Here is a 19,309-nt window from a genome sequence, read left to right on the forward strand (position 1 = left end):
CCGATTTTAAATGAAAAGGCCCTGCCTATTAACTCTTTCGCCTCCCGCTCCCCCACCACCGCTACCTTTCGCAGAGCTTTCCGTGGCTCAGTGGAAAGAGCATGGGTTTGGGAGCATGGGTTCAAATCCTGGCTCCGCCACCTGTCAGCTGCGTGACTTTGGGCAAGTCCCTTCCCTTCTCGGTGTCTCAGTTACCTCACCTGTAAAATGAGGATGAAGACTGTGAGCCCCAGGTGGGACAACCTGATCACCTTGTATCCTTCCCAGCGCTAAGAACAGTGCTTTGCACATAGTAAGCGCTTAACAAATGCCATTATTATTATTATTATTATAAACTCTGGAGCCTGGTTCACCCTCAGCATAGGACCGGGCTCTGATGCAACGCTGGATGGCCGGCCATGGCTTTGCTTTCAGGAGGGTGTGGGCAGGCTGTCTTTACGGAGGACTACTGAGGCATGGAGGTCATGGTGGGCCCGCAAGGGGCTTCTATGCATGGAGGACAACAGCCACGTCTGCCATTTGGGCTCTATCACATAGGCTACCTACCTCTTCAAAATGCAGACAATCTCTCAGCGCAGAACACCCTTCCAGAAGAGCTTAGCTCTCTGACCCCTTTTCTCCACAGACTGCTAAGAATCCTACAGAGAAGCAGCGTGGCTCAGTGGAAAGAGCACGGGCTTTGGAGTCGGAGGTCATGGGTTCAAATCCCGACTCCGTCAGTTGTCAGCTGTGTGACTTTGGGCAAGTCACTTCACTTCTCTGGGCCTCAGTTCCCTCATCTGTAAAATGGGGATGAAGGCTGTGAGCCCCACCTGGGACAACCACCAGTGCTTTGCACACAGTAAGCGCTTAATAAATGCTATTATTATTATTGTATCCCTCCAGCGCTCAGATCAGTGCTTTGCACATAGTAAGCGCTTACCAAATACCGTCATTATTATTATTATTATTATTTGCCCCATCACCACCCTCGAGCAGGCAACCAAACACAGGGGTGCTCACGGCAGGACTGTTGGTATGGACTTTTCAGGAGATAGGTCCAGGTTGACATTACTTGGTCCTTCTGTGAGACCAGAAACAGCGATTAGCCCCTTTCAGTTGGGAGACATTAGATGACAGCCCTGCCATCTGTGTCGTGCAGACATTTAGCTTGGTGTGCCAAGAGGACATTCACCCTGAAGTCAGATTGGCTCCCTAAAAAGCAATCAGTCACCTCAAGCTATACCTTTATCTGAAACACTTCCACCTAAATTTCCAAAAATGTGCTTGCAACCTTTTCACCACTCAAATCACCCATTTAAAACAACGATCTTCATGTTTAGAGGCCCAGTTGCGTGCTCCCTCTAATACCAGGCGCCAGGCACTGCACTAAACACTGGTGTAGACACAAGCTGATCACGTTGGGCAGTCCCCGTCCCACATGGGGCTCACAGTATTAACTCCCATTTCAGAGATGAGGTAACTGAGAGAAGTGAAGTGACCTGCCCGAGGTCACATGGCAGACAAGCGGCAGAGCTGGGCTTCCTTTTAAATAATTCCAAATCACATTCAAAAGTTAATGTGCTCCTCAGTCCATCAGGGCTTTGAATTCTTTTTCTTTAGTGGAGGGGAGAAAAGGTCTTTTTAGAGAGAGACAGAGATCGGGGGAATGAATTCCGATTTTTCTTTGAAGCCAGTTAACTTCTCACAAAGACGGTCAAAACCCAATTCGGTATTTATCCGAAAATTATAATATTACTTTCTAAATTCATCTTTCTCTCCCTCTTCTGCAGTTACTTCTCTCATTTAACCAGGTTCTTGGAATCCGGTCGTCAGATTACCCAAGCATCACGCTCCTCCTCCGTCAGTGAGTGAATGCAGAAAAAGTCCGTAACTATTTGACTGAGAAGAGATTTGAATTCAACAGCTAAATGGACTTTTCTGGACTCTTTTAAGGACTTCATTCATTCACACTCTCCCTCCCCTTCACCACAGATAATCAGGGAGTTGGCTACACTTACAAATGATGATCCTGAAGCCACTAGTGGCTCTGTGGAAAAGGCCTGGGATTGAAAGCGCTTAGTACAGTGCTCTGCACACAGTAAGCGCTCAATAAATACGATTGATGATGATGAAAGCCGGGAAGCCCACCTTCTGGTCTCGGCTCTGCCACTCGCAAGCTATGTAACTCTGGGCACTCGCTTAACTTCTCTCTGCCTCGGTTTCCTCACCTGTAAACTGAGGATAAAAGGCCTCCCTCCTCCTTAGACTGTAAGCCCTGCAAATGATATGGACTATGCCCAATCTGATGATAAAAAGCAGTATGGTCTAGTGGGAAGAGCCTGGGCCTGAGTGTCGGGGGACCTGGGTTCTAATCTTGGCTCTGCCACTTGTCCGTGTGACTTTGGGCAAGTTACTTAACTTCTCTGTGCCTCAGCTACCTCATCTGTAAAATGGGGGTTCACTAGCCACCTCCTTCAAGCGCTTAGTGCAGTGCTCTGCACACAGTAAGCGCTCAATACATTTGATTGAATGAGCTTAGACTGTGAGTTCCATGTGGGGCAGGGACTGTGTCCAACTTGGTTATCTTGTATCTACCCCAGCACTTTGACCAGTGCTTTACACACATAGTAAGCCCTGAACAAATACTATAATGATTATCTCCTATCTAACCCAGTGCAATCAGCATCACTATTCATAAGAAATGATATATTCATAATATTACCACTCTCACCAAAAGATAATTTTTTTAAAAGACCAAATTCAAACAAATAGTGAGAAACCCAAATCAATCACCCAATAGACTACACCTTAGGATTTTCATTGTCTCTAAAATGAAATACCAGAGAGCCGTAGAAACGACACCATTCTTCATTTTACAACTCAGACCACTGAGATCAGTTTTTTTAAAAACTAGGACAACAGGGCCATCACTCCAAATCTGTATACCCCTCAATGTATTTTCTTTTAAATTGGCATCTGTTAAGCACTTCCTATGTGCCGGCACTGTACTAACAGCTGGGGTGGATACAAGATAATTGGGTTGAACACAATCCCTGGCCCACACAGGGCTCACGATCTTAATTCCCATTTTACAGATGAGGTAACTGAAGCACAGAGAAGTTAAGTGACTTGCCCGAGGCCACAAAGCAAACATGTGGCGGAGCTGGGAATAGAACAGGTCCTCTGATCCCCAGGCCCATGCTCATTCCACTAGGCCATGCTGCTTCCTAATGTAGGGAGCCAAACGGGGCGGGAGTTTGAGGTTAAACCCCCCAGAATATTGGATGTCCATATTTTAAATCCTAGAATGCTTTAGAAACTGACCTGAGCATGCATGACTTGAAGTCCAAGCATTTCAGCAGAACAGCTGGGGGTCTGTGGAAAGTATGCAGATCGCTTTAGCCATGAGCCTTCCAAGTCAGAGATATTTGTATATTTTCCTAAAACTGCCCAGCACTGTTTATAAAAAGCCAGTTATGTGCCAGCTTAATGAAAACAGGGTTAGTCTACATATAGGCCACCTGACAAATAGGAAATTCTGCCACTGACTGCCGGTATGCCGAACTGTACGCTGTGATTTTTAATTTCAATTCAAATTCAAACATTAGTTTTGAATCTACGAAGACCTGATATAATCTCCCGGGCCTCCCCTCCAGTAATTGCCCAATAAATACAACCGATTGGAGCGGATGGGAAAGCGTCAGATGAGGAAGATGAGGCACAATCTTCCATCCGCAGCAGTTTGCAGAATAATTTTGGAATGACTTTTCAAAGATTCTCGCCACGAATCTTTAAAAAAAACAGGGGGGTGCATATATAAATAAAAAAAATGGCCAAATGTGGGATACGTATCGTAAAAGACTAGCAGTACGGCTCAAAAGGGCGTTGCAAAGCCCACTACGGCAATGCTACGGTTTTCAGAAAGGCACACAATTACAGCTAGTTCACAGAACCACCAACCAGCAGGTTTTGTTTTCAACGGCACCTATAAGGACACCCAGAAAAACTGAAGGGCGCTAATACAAAGAAGCAAACCTCAAAGGCTATACAAAAACAATCTACTGAAAGTGAAAGTCCCATTGTACCTTCCTTTAATTAGAAAGCCTCTGGAAACAACAACAAAACGCCCCGCAAAAAAACAGGAGGTGAGCGGTGGGGCGGGGTGGTGATTTTTCTGACCACGGAACCGGACAAATCGTACCAGCATGTGCCCCAGATTCCCTGGGATAACAGGTATGTCAAGCCATTTTTCTGAAACTCGCTTTCCCAGTGGGGATGATTCGAAGCTGAAACAAAGAAAGGGGGGTGATGGGCTAACATACGGCACCTCTTTAGAGGGCACTTGGAAGAAATTTCCAAGTCCAAGGTAAATGCTACACAAGAGTCAGTAGGAAAGGATAACAGCAGCACCGTGAAGCAAGCCCTCGACATGCATGCAGACGGTGTAAAATGAGAACTTAAGAGTCCTTCCTAATACGGCATTTCATAAAGCCCATTTCTCGGCATCAGCTGCGGTTATCAGCTCTGCCCTCACTCACCCTATGCCAGGTACAATCGCGGCACCTCCTGTTAGGAGGGTGTTGCCCCTTGCGAGCCCATACTAGCAGGAACAGCAGCTCCAGACCTACCCTTGACGTGAATTTTTTTTTTTTTTTAAAACGAGGGGTCCAAGGACCACTTCTTGGCTTCTGGCCCCACATCCAAAGGTTCGGCAGCATCGCCTTACAACTGCCCGGAGAACCTGCTCCCCGCTCGGTTTGCCAGACCGTCACGGGGCTCCTCTCCCCTCCCGGCTTCCGCAACACGGTTCCTACGGCTCGCAATGGACAAGACGCGGAAATACTCAACAGATCACCTCTTCCACTCGGGGAAACCAGTCCTCCACAGACAGGCACACAGACAGACAGACGGACGCACGCAAGGACACAGACGGCAAGCCTCGGCTCTGACAGGCTGGGCGGCAAATGCCGGGGGCCGGTGCACGGGTCCAACCGCACGGCCTAGCTAGCGGGCCGTTCCCGCTGCGGCGGCTGGACAAATATAGAAAGCAGAAAGTGGAACAGCAGCTTCAGCAGAACAGATTCTGCTCAGCTCTCGCGGAGAGGGAGGAGCAGGGGGCTCAACAGCTTTACCCATACATGGTTGCTGAAAAGGGGCCATCGCTGAAAGCCACACACGCACGCAAGCACGCGCGCGCGCGCACACATTCTCCGTCAGACTGCTCGGGATGAGAAACAGAAACGAGGGGAAAAAAAAAAAAGGTATATGAACAAAGCCTTAAATAAGGCCTGGCATCCCATTTCGGTGAAAGGAGCATTATGAACAACTTATTGGATGTGATTCCCACTCATCAACTCGGCAGGGATGAGGAGCGGGTTCATCGCTTCGCTTCTGGAATTTAATGCACCAGGAAAAATCGGCATTTTCTGAGCGTGGCCTCTCAGACCTGGGCCCTGATCTTCACGGGCTGCTTTCTAAGTCCCCCTCATTTATGCCATTTAAAAAAATAATTCGTGTTACCAGTGTTCAATGGGCTACCTTTTAAATAAGGGCTTCTCTAAAAGATGTTTTTCAATTTCTTGACTGTTGTAAACCAAGATGCATTTCTGGTTAAACAAAAGCTTCCTTCCTAGCATGTGTTAATAATGGAAAAAACAGCCACCGGCTTTTATTGCTTGCTTGGATTCTGTTCAGGACATTTTCTGTTTGTTTTTTTGTTTAAGCCCGAGGAAAGGCTTAAATCACACCCGGTACTTGAACTGTGGTCTATAACAAACAGGAAAAACCGTTTGGCCGCAACAGGTCACTGACCTTTATGGCTGTGTGAAATGATGCTGTATAGGATTTCTGGGGCGGTGATTCAAAACCTCAAAGTTCACGAAATAGATGGCAAAATTACCTCTCTAGGAAGCCACCGGAATTACCTTCAGGTGAAAATTTAAACCTATAAAATAGTTCCTGCACACTGAAGCCCAACACCTGCTTTTGAGATTAACAACACATCACACCTTTTAGGAGAAGCAGTGTGGCTCAGTGGAAAGAGCATGGGCTTTGGAGTCAGAGGTCATGGGTTCAAATTCCGACTTCACCACTTGTCAGCTGTGCGACTTTGGGCAAGTCACAACTTCTCTGTGCCTCAGTTCCCTCATCTGTAAAATGGGGATTAAGACTGTGAGCCCCACGTGGGACAACCTGATCACCTTGTAATCTCCTTCTAGACTGTGAGCCCATTGTTGGGCAGGGACGTCTCGATATGTTGCCAACTTGTACTTCCCAAGTGCTTAATACAGTGCTCTGCACGCAGTAAGCGCTCAATAAATACGACTGAATGACTGAATCTCCCCAGCGCTTAGAACAATGCTTTACACATAGTAAGTGCTTAATAAATGCCATTATTATTATTATTACACTAGCAACAATACAGTGTGCAGTATGTAAGCTGTTTAGAGAAAACATCGAAGTCTAAATATTAAATTTAGATAACGGGAGGCATTTTAACATTTTTCACATGGAATTTTCAGAAATATTTGTTACATGTGAAGCTTCATAACGGATCTAATTTTAAAATATTAAATGTCTGAGTGTAATTGGAAGATGTGGATTTAATGGACAAGGAAAGGAAATACACAAAGGGGTGAAAAGAAAAGGTATTTCATCTGGGAACTCTGTTTTACTGGTAAATAATCGGTGAGACCAGCAGTTCCAGCTGTTTCTGGTTATTTGTCCCCTCTCTTTCTGCCCTCCTCCCTCTCCCCATCCCCCAAGGCCTTACCTCCTTCCCCTCCCCACAGCACCTGTATATATGTATATATGTTTGTACGCATTTATTACTCTATTTTATTTGTACATATTTATTCTATTTATTTTATTTTGTTAATATGTTTTGTTTTGTTGTCTATCTCCCCCTTGTAGACTGTGAGCCCACTGTTGGGTAGGGACCGTCTCTAGATGCTGCCAACTTGGGCTTCCCAAGAGCTTAGTACAGGGCTCTGCACACAGTAAGCGCTCAATAAATATGATTGAATGAATTGGTGAATATGGTATATATTCATTCATTCAATCGAATTTATTGAGCGCTTACTGTGTGCAGAACATGTTTATTCGGAATATGTAAGATATTGAATAAAAACTTAATATTTCTCTTGTATAAGTGCTCAATAAATACGATTGAATGAATGAAGGAATGTTTTGTTTTCTGTCTCCCCCTGCTAGACTGTGCGCCCGCTGCTGGGTAGGGACCGTCTCTAGATGTTGCCGACTTGTACTTCCCAAGCGCTTAGTACAGTGCTCTGCACACGGTACGCGCTCAATAAATACGATTGAATGAATTGGTGAATATGGTATATATTCATTCATTCAATCGAATTTACTGAACGCTTACTGTGTGCAGAACATGTTTATTCGGAATATGTAAGACACTGAATAAAAACTTTTTATTTCTCTTGTATAAGCGCTCAATAAATAAGATTGAATGAATGAAGGAATGTTTTGTTTTGTTGTCTGTCTCCCCCTTCTAGACTGTGAGCCCGCTGTTGGGTAGGAAGCGTCTCTAGATGTTGCCAACTTGGGCTTCCCAAGCGCTTAGTACAGTGCTCTGCACACGGTAAGCGCTCAATAAATACGATTGAATGAATTGGTGAATATGGTATATATTCATTCATTCAATCAAATTTATTGAACGCTTACTGTGTGCAGAACATGTTTATTCGGAATATGTAAGACATTGAATAAAAACTTTATATTTCTCTTGCATAAGCACTCAATAAATAAGATTGAATGAATAAAGGAATGTTTTGTTTTGTTGTCTGTCTCCCCCTTCTAGACCGTGAGCCCGCTGTTGGGTAGGGACCGTCTCTAGATGCTGCCAACTTGGGCTTCCCAAGCGCTTAGTACAGGGCTCTGCACACGGTAAGCGCTCAATAAATACGACTGAATGAATGAATGAACTTGGACTTCCCAAGTGCCCAGTCCAGTGCTCTTCACACCGTAAGCGCCCAATAAATACGATTGAATGAACGAAGTAACTCCCTGGAATGATTAATCCTCCTTCCCTCCTCTTAAAACTCTGAAAAAGCAAAAGTCTGACCTTCGGCAGGATATTTTGCTACATTTGGCAAAAAGTTTATAGGTCAAACTAATTACTATTAGGCACACAACTGCACACTTTGTAGAGATTTCTAGTGCTGACCGCCACAGGGAGCCAGGGGCTGGGTGAGAAGGAAGCATATCTGTCTCCTCCTGCCCTCGCCCTGAAGTGAGGCATCGGTTCCAAGTCCACACCCCGAGGGGGTAATAATAATAATGGCATTTATTAAGCGCTTACTGTGTGCAAACCACTGTTCTAAGCACTTGGGGAGGTTACAAGGTGATCAGGTTGTCCCACGGGGGGCTCACAGTCTTAACCCCCATTTTACAGATGAGGTAACTGAGGCCCAGAGAAGTTAAGTGACTTACCCAAAGTCACACAGCTGACAATGGGCAGAGCTGGGATTTGAACCCCTGACCTCTGACTCCGAAGTCCGGGCTCTTTCCGCTGAGCCACGCTGCTTTAGGACAATTGCGGAGTTACAGCCGCCCTGGGTTTTCCTGTGCCCTGGAATGTGCACCAGGAATGGTGTTACAATCCCATTTCACGAACTGCCCTTTCTTCCATTATTTTTTAATGGTATCTGTAGCCACAACATTACTACTACTACTAATAATAATAATGATGGCATTTATTAAGCGCTTACTATGTGCAAAGCACTGTTCTAAGCGCTACGGTAGATACAAGGTAATCAAGTTGTCCCACATGGGGCTCACAGACAATCCCCATTTTCCAGATGAGGTAACCGAGGCACAGAGAAGTTAAGTGACTTGCCCAAAGTCACCCAGCTGACAAGTGGTGGAGCCGGGATTTGAACCCATGACCTCTGACTCCAAAGCCCGGGCTCTTTCCACTGAGCCAAGCTAGGGCAGATACAAGATCACTGGGTTGGACACAGTCTCTGCCCGACATGGGGCTCACACTCTTAATCCCCATTCTACAGATGATGTAACTGGGGCACAGAGAAGTGAAATGACTTGCCCAGGGTCACACGGGAGGCAAGCGGAAGGGGCAGAATTAGAACCCAGGGCCCCCGACTCCCAGGCCCGTGGCTTCTACATATTTATTTTACTTGTACATATCTATTCTATTTATTTTATTTTGTTAATCTGTTTGGTTTTGTTCTCTGTCTCCCCCTTCTAGACTGTGAGCCCACTGTTGGATGGGGACTGTATATGTTGCCAACTTGTGCTTCCCAAGCGCTTAGTACAGTGCTCTGCACACAGTAAGTGCTCAATAAATACGATTGATTGATTTCCACTAGACCACGCTGCTTTTACTGCTTTGATTCCAACGACTTTAAATAATTCAGTCATTCAATCCTATTTATTGAGCGCTTACTGTGTGCAGGGCACTGTACTAAGCGCTTGGGAAGTACAAGCTGGCAACATACAGAGACGGTCCCTACCCAACAGTGGGCTCACAGTCTAGAAGAATCATATTGCTATTACAATATACAGATGTTGGACGTGGGAATTCCAACACAATACAGCCAGACGATTTAAGACTCTCATTTTGTCTTCAAAACGAAAGACATTATGACCATTTGATGATGTTGATCATGGCATTTATTAAGCACTTGGACTACATGATGAGGAAATAATAATAATAATAATAATAATAATAATAATGGCATTTGTTAAGCACTTACTATGAGCAAAGCACTGTTCTAAGCGCTGGGGGATACAAGGTTGTCCCACGTGGGGCTCACAGTCTTAATCCCCATTTGACAGATGAGGTGACTGAGGCTCAGAGAAGTTAAGTGCCTTGCCCAAGGTCACACAGCAGACATGTGGCGGAGCCCGGGATTCGAACCCATGACCTTTGACTCCAAAGCCCGGGCTCTTTCCACCGAGCCACGCTGCTTCTCTGTGCAAATAAACAACAGTTTAGACACCACCCTTGCCCGACAAGGGGCTCACAATTTAAGTGGGGGAAGACAGGGATGTGGAAGAAGGAAATATTGCAAAAAAAAAAAAAAAAAACCAGTAATGATATGAAAACGCTGAATCCCAAAGGGGTTTTCAAACACTGTTTTTTTTACAACTTTTCCAGAGAAAGTGAATCCAGAAGTTAAAGCATTATACAGAGGAAAACAGGCCCTGGAGAGGGAATCCTCAGGCATTCCTGAGGATGCCTTTCCCTCAGGTAGGAAAGCAGGTGCTGGTGGCTCTTCTGCGGGAGAAAATGCGCTTAGTACAGTGGTCAGCACACAGTAAGCGCTCAATAAATACAAATGAATGAATGAATGGTAGTCTAAAGAGGGGTTTTTTGTGTGTTATTGTTTGAAAAAAACACGGTATTTATTATGTGCTCACTATGGGCCATGTACTAAGTGTTGATCCAAGCTAATCAGGTCGGCTACGGTCCATGTCCCACACAGGGCTCACAGTTTGAAACCCCAATTTGCAGCCGAGGTAACTGAGGCCCAGAGAATTGAAGTGGCTTGCCCAAAGGCAGAAGGCAGACAAGTGGCGGAGCTGGAATTAGACCTTAGGTCCTTTTGACTCCCAGATCAGTGCTCTAGCCACTAGGCCACAGTGGTTCTTGGGATTTGATCTGCTTAGCCCAATTCCCAAATTTAAAATGGTCAGACAACCTTTACAGTGTTTGCACTTTTTGATTTGAGACAGCAAAGGTGCTTGGAGAGGTTCGGGGAGATGGGGTAACATCTCAATCAGGAAGAAATAAACCAGCTTGATAATAATATAATAATAATGACAGCATTTATTAAGCACTTACTACATGCAAAACACTGTTCTAAGAGCTGGGGAGGTTACAAGGTGATCAGGTTGTCCCACGGGGGGCTCACGGTCAATCCCCATTTTACAGATGAGGTAACAGGCACGGAGAAGCTAAGTGACTTGCCCCAAGTCACCCAGCTGACTACTGGGGAAGCCGGAATTTGAACCCATGACCACTGACTCCAAAGCCCGTGCTCTCTCCACTGAGCCACGCTACTTCTCTATCAAAATTAGAAGAAAAATTAACCTTTGCAGATTCCCGGTCAAACTGAACTGGAATTAGTTTGAATGTCCTGAGATTTGCTTAAATGATATCAGCGGAATGATGTGATGTTACAGAGGAACATCCGCTTCTTCTCTGGGGCAAACACAAGTGCTTCCCCCAAACTCCTCCCAGCCCCACAGCACTTATTTATCTGTAATTTTATTTATTTGTATTGATGTCTGTCTCCCCTCTTCTAGACTGTGAGCTTGTTGTGGGCCACGACTGTCACTCTTTATTATTATATTATACTTTCCCAAGCACTTTGTACAGTGGTCTGCACACTGTAAACGCTTAATAAATATGACTGAAGGAATGAATTGAAAGAATATGGCTTAGGAAGTCCTCAAGTTCATGGGGTTGGACCTCCGCCATTGAGCCGGCTGTTGGGTAGGGACCGTCTCTATATGTTGCCGACTTGTACTTCCCAAGCACTTATACAGTGCTCTGCATACAGTAAGCGCTCAATAAATATGATTGAATGAATGAATAAATACAATTGAATGAACGTAAGCACAGTTTTGTCAAAATTACTTATTGGGCTTCTAAGGCACGCCACACCATAGTAGACACCTTGGGGATTGAGAGAAAGAAAGTACAGTGCTCTGCACACAGTAAGCGCTCAATAAATACGATTGAATGAATGAAATGAATGAATATATCTATAATTCTATCTATTTTTATTCATGCCTGTCTACTTGTTTTGCCGGCTGTCTCCCCGCTTCTAGACTGGGAGCCCGCTGTTGGGTAGGGATTGTCTATCTGTCGCTGAATTGTACTTTCCAAGCACTTAGTACAGTGCTCTGCACACAGTAAGCGCTCCAGAAATATGACTGAACGAACGACTAAATGAAATAAATGGTGGACTGAGAGAAGTGGGGCCTGCAGGCTGGAGCTACAAATCAATCCTAGTGGAAGGGGAGGAGGCACTTATGCAGGCAGTTTTGTTGGCCCTAGGCACAGAGCCTAGGATGATAAATACGATTGAATGAATGAATCTAGAGGTAGAAGTTCAAATTATAAAAAAAGAGGCAAATACGGAAACAACTGATAATTCAAGATTATAAACTAAAATTTCCACGGTTAAACAGAAGAAATAAGGGCTTCCGGTGAAGTTGCCCGGACGAGCCCGATGAACAGTGCCACGGACTGGAAGTTTGCCCCCGTTATGCCACTGTTTCAGAAGGTACCTTAAGGATTTTGAAGATAATCCTCTGCTTAGAGGCCGCCCAGCAGGGAAAGGGTTAAGAGCAGTTCCCCGCTTCGATTATGCTGCGAAGCTGGAACGGTAACCAGAGAGGAGAGTCGGCAAAAACTGGGGCATCACAGATTGGAAAGAAGGAGAACGATAACAGGCCTGCAAACAAAGAGCCTCCCCATCCTGCCAGCAAGAGACTTGATACCTGAGAGCGGCTATGGCCTTAAGCCTCAATTTGTAAAAAGCATTTCAGGTACAAGAGTTAGAGCTGGCCTTGATCTAAGGGATGATGAAAAACGAAAAACCTCTTCTGTTACTTAAACAATTAAGGCTGAATTTTTTTAAAAAAAAAAAGAGTCAGGAAAAGCAGCTCAGGTTCTCATGGCAACGTGTCACCACACTGCTGTAGAGAGGAGTGCGGATTTAGAAGCCTAACTCGTAAGCCCAAAATGTGGCATATGTGCCGTGTGGGCGACATTATTCTGGGAATTCTAACTTCGAAACGTTCGAACTTCTTTTATAAATTCTGCAACTTCAGAGATGACATAACAGAATCAAGTCTGCAGAAGGTGGAAGCCTATGGAGGAGGAGAAGGCACAAAGAACACTGAGTTTACGGAAAAGGCTGAGAGACAGAAACTCGGGCTGAAGGGGGGGAAATCTTTTCCTAACATAGATCTCCCTCTCTCTACGGGTCAAATGCCAAACAAGACAAAAGATACCGGAGGGAGTTCTTTTTATGCAGTCCCGATGGAGAGAATGGACACAGCCCACGTGGGAATGCACTGAAGGGAATCAGTCACAATGGCTACCCGTCGACGCCGGATAAGATAGTTATTTTTGCTTTCTCATTTCTATGATCTCTTCGGCTTATTGGGGCACTCAAGGGGGGTGCTGCACTGAGCCAGAAGCATTATAAAAAAAGAATTTGTAGTGCTGGAATCAGGTGACCCGCCTATTACTGCTTCACTGGGTGAACCACTGAACAGAGTCACCATTTTTACCTAGTGGAAAGAACGAGGGCCTGAGAGTGGATCTGGGTTCTAATCCCAGCTCCACCACTGGCCTGCTGTGTGACCTGGGGAAGTCACTTAGCATCTCTAGGCCTCAGCTTCCTCATCTGTTCAGTGGGGATAAAATACCTTTTCTCCTTCCCCCTTAGACTGTGCGGGCCAGGGTCTGGGTCCGACCTGATAAGCTAGTACCTACCCGGGTACTTAATACAGTGCTTAGCACCTAGTAAGTGCTTAGAACAGTGCTTTGCACATAGTAAGCGCTTAATAAACGCCATCAAAAAAAACCAAATACCACAATTCTTATTATTATTATTAATCTATTTACTTAACAGGGGAGGCAGCATGGTGGAGAGGAAGAGTGCCAATCAGGGAGTCAGACCTGATCTCCAACCTGCTGTGTAGCTCTTCTACCAGTGTGCTGCGTAACCTTGGGGAAGTCACTTAACCTCTCTGAACCTCAGTTTCCCCATCTGGAGAGTAGGGATACCTTTCTCCTTACCTTACAGGTTGCTGAGAGGGCAAGAAAGCCCTTCAAAGCCCTACTGAGAGCTCACCTCCTCCAGGAGGCCTTCCCAGACTGAGCCCCCTCCTTCCTCTCCACCTCCTTCCCCTCCCCACAGCACCTGTATATATGTATATATGTCTGTACATATTTATTACTCTATTTTACTTGTACATATTTATTCTATTTATTTTATTTTGTTAATATGTTTTGTTTAGTTGTCTGTCTCCCCCTTCTAGACTGTGAGCCCGCTGCTGGGTAGGGACCATCTCTATATGTTGCCAACTTGTACTTCGCAAGCGCGTAGTACAGTGCTCTGCACACAGTAAGCGCTCAATAAATACGATTGAATGAATGAATGAATGAAGAATGGGATAATATGAAAGTGTTTGGGGAATAAAAGCTCTATACAAAAACTAAGGTATTAACGGAGATTCTTTATCAATTTGTGGCGGGGGAGGGAGGGGGGCATGGCAAAGCTGAGCCAAATGCATCTGTGGGAAGGTTAAAAAGAGCTCATCCAAAGATAGGAGTAAACAGGTTCCCAGAAGTTTAGGATGTTACCTGCTGAGAGCTCACCTCCTCCAGGAGGCCTTCCCAGACTGAGCCCCTTCTTTCCTCTCCCCCTCGTCCCCCTCTCCATCCCCTCGTCTTACCTCCTTCCCTTCCCCACAGCACCTGTATATATGTATATACAGTTGCACATATTTATTACTCTATTTATTTATTTATTTATTTATTTTACTTGTACATTTCTATCCTACTTATTTTATTTTGTTGGTATGTTTGGTTCTGTTCTCTGTCTCCCCCTTTTAGACTGTGAGCCCATTGTTGGGTAGGGACTGTCTCTATGTGATGCCAATTTGTACTTCCCAAGCGCTTAGTACAGTGCTCTGCACATAGTAAGCGCTCAATAAATACGATTGATTGATTGATTGATTGATGTTACCCAAAATCGATGAACAAATTAATTAAAAATATGACAAGTTGGGGGGGGGGAGGGCGGAGAGGCCATCTGTGGGTATACACAAGAGAAAGAGAGAATGATAACCTCCAGAGTAAAATAAAGAAATTGATAAACAGTGAAGAAAGCTATGCTTCCCCATTAATGTAGAGCAGGAAGTGAAAATAATAATAATAATAATGATGGTATTTGTTAGGCGCTACGTGCCAAGCACTGTTCAAAGCACTGGGGCAGATACAAGACCATCAGGTTGTCCCACGTGGGGCTCATAATCTTCACAGAGAAGCACAGAGAAGTTAAGTGGCTTGTCCAAGGTCACACAGCAGACAAGTGGCGGAGCCGGGATTAGAACCTACGTCCTCTGACTCCCAAGCCCGGGCTCTTTCCACAAAGCCACGCTGCTTCTCTAAACATTGTAATATTCCACTGATGCTGTAGAAGGAATGTAAAAGTGGTACCCCGCACATAAGGGGGATCCGAAACGGAGAAAGACTGATCAGAATCTTCTCCGCGTTTCCCAAATTGTGATCTCCAGGTGATCAATCCTCATGCAGCCGCAGAAGCAGGGTGAGGGGAGAAGTGACTAAAGCAAGAGGAAGAACTGTGTTCTCCCACCTAGTAGTCGGAGAATGAAGCGAAAACAAATGGGCACATCACTGTGGAAAGCAGCAGAGCCTAATGGACAGAGCATGGGCCTCGGAGTCAGGAGATCTGGGTTCTAATCCTGCTTCTGCCCTTTGTCTGCTGCCTGAACTTGGGTGAGTCACAACTTCTCTGCGTCGCGGTTTCCTCAACTGTAAAATAGGATTCAATACCTGTTCTCCCTCCTTCGTAGACTATGAGCCCCGTGTGGGAGAGGGAGTGTGTCCGACCCGATTTACCATTCATTCAATTGTATTTACTGAGCGCTTACTGTGTGCAGAGCACTGTACTAAGTGCTTGGGAAGTACAAGTCGGCAACATAGAGAGACAGTCCCTACCTGTATCTACCCCAGCAATTAGAACAGTGCTTGATGCATAGTAAGTGTTTAACAAACACTACAATTAATTATATCACACACTGGTCTGGAATCATATTCTATTTATAGTAAATGTCTGACATGAATAGAAAAGGGGGAAAATGATCGTGGAGATGGGGGAGGGGGGAGATCACAAACAAAATACCCCTTCAACAACCCCCCCCCAAAAAAAATCAACCCTTTACTTTCTTTGTGAAGTCTCAAACTTAAAAAAAATAATTAAAAATATCCTAAATCCAGATCATGCAGTCACACTGTAGCAATTGGCAAATTAAATATAAACCACCAAAACACAACACAACATGCACATCGGGCATTTTTTGGATTCCAATATCTCAAATTCTTTTTACGGCTAAATTTAGTCCCCTTATTTTATAAAGCATATCACTGAATGCATTAAGCTCATTATGTATTTCCTCCCTTTCTTTTCCACATTTCCTTCCAAATGAGGCCGTGTCTTCCCAGGTTTTGCTGTTTTTCTCCCAAGTTTTTATGTAAGGTATAATTCCCATATAGGATGATTTCTTGCTGAATGTTAGATCACCATCCCCTATGACAGCCTGAAAAGTGTCATGACTGAAAGTAGTGAGCATCTGGGATGGCAAATCCTGTGGCCCTCACTTAAATTGCCCTGTACTTCACAATTGCTGCTTCCTGGACAAAAATACGAAGGTACTGAAAAACTTTCTACACTTCACATAAACCTATTTTAGGTGGATTTCTTTATCCTTTCTTGCCTTGCCACCCACTTTTCCCACTTTTTCCCACTACTTTCTCCTCAGAATATGATATCTTTCTGTAAAGTGACCAATTAATGGAACATAAAATGCAAGTGAAGACTACAAACGTGGTATCAAACACTGTAAATCCTCAATTGAACCCTGCAAGGACAGTTCATGGCAAAGCTTCTGACTTACGGATTTGCTCTGAACCCCCAAGACAGTCTCATAGAGACAAATTGTAAATTAAGAGGTTGTTGCCATGGGGATCAGCTAAGATGAAGGGGAGTGGATTTTTTTTTTAATGTTATTTGTTAAGTGCTTACTATGTTCCAGGCACTGTACTAAGCTTGGGGGTAGATACAAGACAATCAGATTAGACACAGTCCCTGTCAGATGGGACTCACTGATGAGGTAACTGAGGCACAAGTTAAGTGACTTATCCAAGGTCACAAGGCCAGGGTTAGAACCCAGGTCCCAAGCCATGCTCTATCCACTAGGCAACACAGATTTGTTTTATTTTTTTTTGGGGGGGGGGGGGGACGCTGGAGGCAAAATATTTTACTCTTTAGTATAAACAATTTTTTTCTTTAACAGACTAAGGTTATTACCAGTTGTTTTCATTTGGGTGCCTTAGTACTAGCCACCTAGAGATCACTCTTTGCGAGTATTTAGTTTACTGTATGAGCTAAACTGTACGTTTCTCCAACCATAAAGTCTTCCTAAATGCCTTACAGCGCGAGGTACAGTGACTGCACTCAAATTAACTGCAATAGTAGCATTTTAAAAAGAGCCCTTCAGCGCAACATTAACCATCTAGCGTTCTAAGCTCCAACCATCCTTAGGCCGGTTAAGAATTGTCCAGGAACTAAAAAGATTCTGGGGCAAAGCCTGAGAGGGCATTCCGCACATAAAAGCCTTTTTTCTTCCCCAAACTAATATTTATTTATTGAGCACCTGGGTGTGCACAGCGCTGCAGTAAGCACTGCAAGTTCCAAACCCACAATCCATTTTGTCATCATGAATTTTGCAAACCGGAATAGAGTACACGCTCGGAAAGTTATCAGCCAAGAAGATAAATATACCAAAGAAAAGACTTCTGATTTTAATAGATGATAACCTGCAACAATCCCACATGAACACTTCTGGGGTCTCAATTTTGAGATACTGACCACAGCTGTGCCAAACATATCTGTGAGGTTACTTTTACATTGCGTTTGCTAGCTCCCATCACCACAATCTAGAAGCAAATTAGGTCGGTAAAAAGGAGTGTTGCTTTTTTTTATTACACTTGTAAACGCACCCAGAGGCCATTAAGCAGTGGCAGCATCCAATAAATACATTAACTATATAATAAACTTTGCAACTTTCAGTAATTATTTCCCATAAACCTGGAAAGGGAAGATTGAAGAGCAAGACTTGGGATAGTTTTGCCCCAGGAGTTTGATTGCAGAGGCAGAAATGAAAGGCTGTTTAGCCAAAGGTACCTAATGCCAAGCTCCCTGCTCATTTTTACTACTGGCTTACAATGTCCTGGGTTTTATTTTAAAATGCATTTTAGCCCCTGCCCCCCTCCCCAAAAGAGCCGAGCCCCAAGCATGACATTTATTCCTTGAGACAGCAGCACATACGACTGTGTTTCAAGGACTCTTAGTTTTATCTAGGCTTCTGGCTGTTTACCCTTTCTAATCCATGACTTTCTAGTATTAAAGTGTCCCAGATGAGATCAGTATTTTAGGACTCTGCCTCACCCAATCTGAGGTAAAGGAATCCCATCCACTTAACCAATTCCATGACCATTCTTCTTCTTAAAATGTCCCCAAATCGCACAAACAACTCTTGCCATCACCCTACACTGCTCTCCCTTAATTCCCTGTCCACTGCCATAGCTTCACTTCTCTCGGCAATTACAGCTTTCTACGGTTCTTCCACCGATTAGCTTTCCCTTGATGTAGAAATGCTTTTTTCCCCCCCAGCGGGATCATATTTTGACATTCCTACTCATTTGTATCACAATAAAACTTCAGGATGCTTTCCAGAAGAGGGTCCTTTCGATTACCATACAGAAAAAACGCTTTCTGTAGGTGCCATCGATTTATGGGGCTTTTCAAATTTAATGGAAAATATCACATAAGGAATATTTAATTGTCCTTCCTGGGACTTCCCCACTTTAGTATCTCCAAAAATGGTCTTCGATGCAGTATGTCAAACCATTAATGAAGATATTAAACGAGATGGGTCTAGACACATTCCGTCAACTGGGCGTATGGCCATTTAATATTATCCTTTATTTAGAGGCTCCCCACTGATGTTCGCTCTATATTATTGCATTCCTCTCAAGCCAATCTAAACTGTGTTCAATCTCATGACCCTATAACAAATGCGGTACTGTATTTTGTCCTTACTATGCGTTTAAACCCTCTTAGTACATTCAGTTCTCCTACCATAAGTATGGTATTTGTTATGCGCTTACTTTGTATCAAGCTTGTTCTAAGTGCTGGGATAGAGACAAGTTAATTAGGTCAGGCAGTCCCTGTCCCACATGGGGCTCAGTATCTAAGCAGGAGAAGCAGCATGGCCTAGTGGAAAGAGCAAAAAGGGAGTCTGGGAGTCAGAAAGACCCCGTTCCTAATCCCAGCTTCGCCACTTGGCTGTTGTGTGACCTTGGGCATGTCACTTCAATTCTCTGGGCCTCAGTTACCTCATCTGTAAAATGGGGTTAAGACCGTGAGCCCCATGTAGGACATGAACTGTGTCCAAGGTGATCAGGCGTAAGCACTTAACAAATGACATTAAAAAAATACGAGGGAGAACGGGT

The 19,309-nt window shown here is 44.4% G+C and overlaps 1 protein-coding gene across 6 annotated transcripts in view; it reads right to left on the reverse strand.

Annotated features, from left to right (window-relative positions):
• Positions 1-19,309, reverse strand: part of CELF1 (CUGBP Elav-like family member 1) — a 69,998-nt gene that overhangs the window by 37,964 nt on the left and 12,725 nt on the right. The window contains exon 1 of one of the 6 annotated variants that reach the window (XM_038765110.1): positions 4,838-4,941. The exons of the other annotated variants lie outside the window; for them this stretch is intronic. The gene's annotated coding sequence lies outside the window, so the exon portion shown is untranslated. Of the gene's footprint in view, positions 1-4,837; positions 4,942-19,309 lie in introns of those variants that run through there. 6 annotated transcript variants of the gene reach the window in all.

Source organism: Tachyglossus aculeatus, chromosome 22 (assembly GCF_015852505.1).
Source record: "Tachyglossus aculeatus isolate mTacAcu1 chromosome 22, mTacAcu1.pri, whole genome shotgun sequence".
NCBI classification, from domain to species: domain Eukaryota; kingdom Metazoa; phylum Chordata; class Mammalia; order Monotremata; family Tachyglossidae; genus Tachyglossus; species Tachyglossus aculeatus.